We start from the raw sequence: 5,287 nt of genomic DNA, 5'->3' as shown, positions 1-5,287 counted from the left end.
GGCTTTAGCCTATAATTTTTCCACCTTGTTTTCTCAGCTCATTAATGTCATACCACTTTTGGAATCTCTGACTAATGAAATAGCTATTACAAATCTACCCCATAGTCTGAGGATTCAAAGTGGACCCAGAATAGTGCCTTTATCAATGTTTTTAAAAATTTTTTTAATGTTTTTATTTTTTTACTTTGAGAGACAGAGACAGTGAGTGGGGGAGGGTCAGAGAGAGAAGGAGACACAGAATCTGAAGGAGGCGCCAGGCTCTGAGTTATCAGCACAGAGCCCAACATGGGGCTCGAACCCACGGACTGTGAGATAATGACCCGAGCCAAAGTTGGACGCTTAACCGACTGAGCCACCTAGGCGCCCCCAGAATCATGCCTTTATAAGGGATACTGATATCTCCAACAACACATCAAATACTGGGGAGGAGGTGACACGGCTGAGTGATTTCCTGGGGAGCAGAATCAAAAGCATTGGGCACAAGATAACAAGTCAGCAAGGAGAGGACAGAGGCCTTTAGAGAGCTCCCAGAAAGTATCCTGTACACCCCCTCCTCTTTCTTGATATCAGCCTCCAGTATTCACAGTGGAACATGGGGTGCTAACACGGTGGTGTGCAGAGCTAAGAGGAGATGGAGAAAGACAGCCCAACGTACAGAGGCCTATCCAAAGCTTTACACATGTACTCCTTTGAACTGGGCTTGATAAGGCCAGTACAGGTGTCAGAGGCATCTCTGTCTTCACTGTGTTATGCTGGTGACTCCAAGAGTCCCATTATTAATGAAAAGAAAGGGAAATCTCTGGAACTATTAACACTGTGTATATAATTTCTCCAAAATGTTGAACAATGAAGATCATTATTGGCACATTCTGGGTAATGATTTATTCTGTTGCCTATCTTCCTTGATATTTTCATAAACTCCAATCGACTAACCCACATACAGATCTGAATGACTTCTACCCTCGATGTTTTGGTCTATGTCTAAATCCATGGTTCTCAAAGTGTGAGGCCTGCCCAGCAGCACCAGCTTAACTGAGCAACTTGCTAGAAATGCAAGCCCTGACGTTTGACCCACACTTAATGAATCAGGAACTGGGGCCTGGCAACCATGTTTTAACAAACCTTTCTGGAGACTCGGTGTAACCAGCCATGCTGTAAACCACTGCTAGTTCTGCTGCTCTGAGATCAAAACACAGTGTCTGACTGGCCTCCCACTTCCTACCCCCTCCCTCCTTCAACGTGAAGGCCCTTAGTAAGGCACTCAGGGCCTTTTCCAAGCTGACCCAGTGCTACCTTTCTCACCCCAGCTCCCAGTGGATCAGAAATCTCACATTTCACACAGAATCTCACACTTAACACAGAACTATGACAAATTCATTGGTCTTCTGCAGGGTCTTTTGAATGGCCTCTCATAGATGCATGCCCCATTCTGTGACCAGAGACCTCCTGTTCAGCATCCAAACCACAGTCCCTCCCTTGGAAGCTTCCCTCTTCCTCTTCTGTCCCTGGGAAAGTTATTCCCTCCTTGGTGATTCCTTAGCCCACACACAATGCTTAACCAGAGCACATATCACAGGATATCGGCTATGTAATCAAAGTTGTACTAATCAACTCATAGAACTGGTATTAGTTATATGAGTGCCTTTCTACCCAACAGAGTTTTAAGCTTTCTAAGGGAATGAGCCTTTGGCAGTAATTGGGGTAGAAGGAGAACTCTCACCATAGAGATAAACATTTATTAAGCTACCACTATGTGCTAGGCTGGTAGTTTGCTGAATGGTAGTTTACTTAAGCTTATTTCACTTTTCCCATCAGGTAAGAGTTCCAGGCTTGGCCCAGATCAGTCAAAATGGTGAACAAAGCCTGTGACAGGCCATCATGGCTCCACATGGTTTGTGCTGGTGGTTTCTTTGAGGTTGATCTGAATCAGATTATTTGAATTCGTCACACAATACCAGGATTTTTTTTAACTGCACGGAGAATAGGGTGCCTTCTCAATGTATCTGTAATGCAAGTTTATGGTGGCACATGGAGAGACTTCTAAATTCCTCACCCTTGAGATCTTTACTCAAATCCAGGTTAAGTACAGGGATCGGGCAATGCCTCGAGCTCCCTACTCCATATATGAAAGATTTAAATCTCCCCTTGTCTATCAACACGTAAAGCAGACAAAAAATAAGGGCCAGCCATGATCACTGCAGAAACGGTGGCAAGGCAACCTCCTGTGTCATCTCTCCAAGGAAAATGCCAAACCCCTTCTCTATAATGGAGACACCGTCACACCTGGAGGTGGGAAACGGTGCAATGGGAGGTTTGGAAAAACCACACAAAAGGGAGAAATATATGTTAAAATCCTAGTTTTCCCCTAATTAAAATTGGGTGTGACATAAGGTGTCGATACAGAGAAGGGACAGATCACTACAGCAGGTAAATCAGACCAAAATACTCGATTATTTTCTTCGGTGTTGAGAAAGCAGGGCATCATTATTGTGTATCTTTGAGGAGCAAATTCATTACTTCTCTCTCACTGAATGGTTCTGCTGATACAAATCCATCTTTTCTAGGCCATAAAATGATCAAGTGCAACTTAAACACCATAAACATGTCCACAAGATGAACTGCATTTACTTATAAACAATTCTCAATTGAGTGCTTTCCACAAATTTATGTTATAAACATATTTTGCTGGCTTGAGAATTGTCAATTTTAAGATCTGTCATCAGTATATATTCCCTTGCATATATCTATCTGTGTAAGGACGAGAATCTTCAATTTTTCATGTAAAGAAAACTACTCTAGCTAGCCTCCACAACAATAGTTACCTGTAGACTTCTCTCAAACAACACTTTGAGGAGCCACCTAAAGTATGTAAAAATAAAATTCCTTCTATTTCATAAGAGTCTGGGGGAAATCATTGCAAGGTCAACCTAATATCTCCTAAATTTTTATACTAAAACATCATACTAAGTTTTGTCAGATTTTTGCAAAATATAGTCTTCTGCAGCAACAGAACTGTGAAGATGTTCAAGGGAACATGAACCTTCTTACAAATCCTGGAATGTATATGGCAGGAAGCATTAATACATCAGAATTAATTAAAAGGTAAACAACTGTCAAAATAGAACTAAACTCCGCATTAACCACAGCCTGCCCATCATCCCGTAACTCCTTGCTCGGGCCCACCTCTAACATGGCCAGATCCTTCTGAGTTTCTGATGGGCACGCTTGCCCTATGTTTGCAGAGCCCACTGTCTGTCTTCACCGGGATGCTCGTAAAGTCTGGTCTCTTAGCTCACCTCTTCACCCCTGATCAAGCACTCCAACCCAGGCTGGACTCCAGGTCAGTCTTCCTGCCGGAGGACCAGCACCTCGTTTCCCCAGCCCCCTAGACTTTTCTGACGGGGCCACATTGGAATAAACCCCCACATCAGGCAGTCTATGGTGTTAGCTTTTTCTCCTGCATGCTGCTCCCCAAAGAAAGCAGGATGTATGAAATTTATGCTATTTTGATATAGCAGGGTCACTCCTACTTAGAAATCCTTCCAAACTACATTCTCTGCAAGGAGTATTTCAAAATGTTTTAGATTTTCAATCCTCACAGACAATGATAATGTTTTCTGAGGTGATTAGGGTCACCCAAAACCACCTTCCTGAGCATCTTTGGGCCCTCTCATTCTCCACCTCCCTGTCCCCCACCAAACCTCTGCATCTTCACTTCACTCTCCCCACTCTCTACCTGAAAGGGGAGTGCCTCCTCAAGGTTGGCCTCCAACTCCACTGTTTCCTCTTACCACTGTCCTCCGGCCTCTATCCTGCTGCTCTCAGTGCCTCAGCGCCTCCCCTCTCATTCCCACTCACCGCAATCCCCCCACCTGCCTTAGGCAAACAAAAATGTTATCTTCTTGACTGCTTCTTCGTGACCACACTTTTGGTCTGCATTGTTCTAGTTTGCTCTCGGTTTCTCTCTTCCCCACTTAGTTGGCCCTGGAGCACGTGAACGGCTTACTCATCTTTTCTGTCTTTCAATATGGTGATAGTTCCAGCATGGGCTTTAAAAACAAAAGCAAACCATGATGGTACATGTTACATATGTTATGCACCAGAGGAGTATTTGTTGAATCATGGAGACAGTGGAACCCACAGTCTCTTTTTAATAAATACTTTAAAAAATTGTTTTAATGTTTATTTATTTTTGAGAGTACACGCACAAGTGGGGGAGGGGTAGAGAGAGAGACAGACAGAAAGATGCAGAATCTAAACCAGGCTCCAGGCTTCAGGCACAGAGCCCAATGCAAGGCTCAAATTCATGTACTGTGAATTCATGACCTGAGCTGAAGTCAGAAGCTTAACCAACTGAGCACCCAGGCGCCCCTTCATAAATACTTTTCTACTGCATTTTCCAATTTCATTTCTCTTCTGCCACATGGGAGTCGGACTGACCTGCATTTTAGTCTGTTTCTGACTTGCCTGTAGGTATTTCAAGTTTTTAGAAAGTAAGCATTAGAGGATATAAAGGGAGAGGGTAAAGAATTGTAAAACAAAGAAAGAGAAAAGGTCAATATATCAAACTCGTTTGGAGAGAGGGGTCTGCAGATTGAGAAGAAATACCTTGACAAAAGATTTGGGATAAGAAGGCACAGCAGAGTAGATAAGAGAATACCCCCCAAACACATCAAGAAACAAAAGGTAGTCTTAAGTGGCCTTTAAAAGGGTGGGTCCTAGTTAACTTCGGAGCATTTGTTTCTGAAGGTCAAGGTCCTGTGGGTGTGTAAACTTTGGAAAGAGGCCTAAGAAGTAGGCTTAAGCGGACTCCCTTCACCTAGCAAGGGGGCAGCAGCTGGAGCTCCCTAAGGATATCTGGGAAGCAGGAGAGGGAAGGCTGGTGAACATCATTCTGGAGAACATTATGTTTGGGAGAACATAATTAGCTAGCAGGCTATTTTCAGTCATTTGCTCTGAGATGTACAATGCACCTCCTTCTTCGGTTTCCCTAGGGAAATTTCAGGCAAGTTTATATGCCTTTCTTTCTGAGAAACCCAAAGGAGCGCTAAGCTCTGTAGCCAAGTGGACACAAAGGTAAAAACACTGTGACCGTGACCACCCAGGAGGCAAGGGACCACCAGCCACTTGAATCATGACTGTGAACTGCGTAATAAGGTCAGGCCTGAGCAGCACCCCCTTCATCACAGTGGCCCATGAACCCGGAGCCTACCAACTATGCAAATTCTGTCTCCAGGGCACCTGAGTCAAGAAGCTGGGCCCCAGCAGGGGGAGCTTGGTCCTAAGT

Source organism: Suricata suricatta, chromosome 12 (assembly GCF_006229205.1).
Source record: "Suricata suricatta isolate VVHF042 chromosome 12, meerkat_22Aug2017_6uvM2_HiC, whole genome shotgun sequence".
Lineage (NCBI taxonomy): Eukaryota > Metazoa > Chordata > Mammalia > Carnivora > Herpestidae > Suricata > Suricata suricatta.
This window is presented reverse-complemented; position numbering follows the sequence as displayed.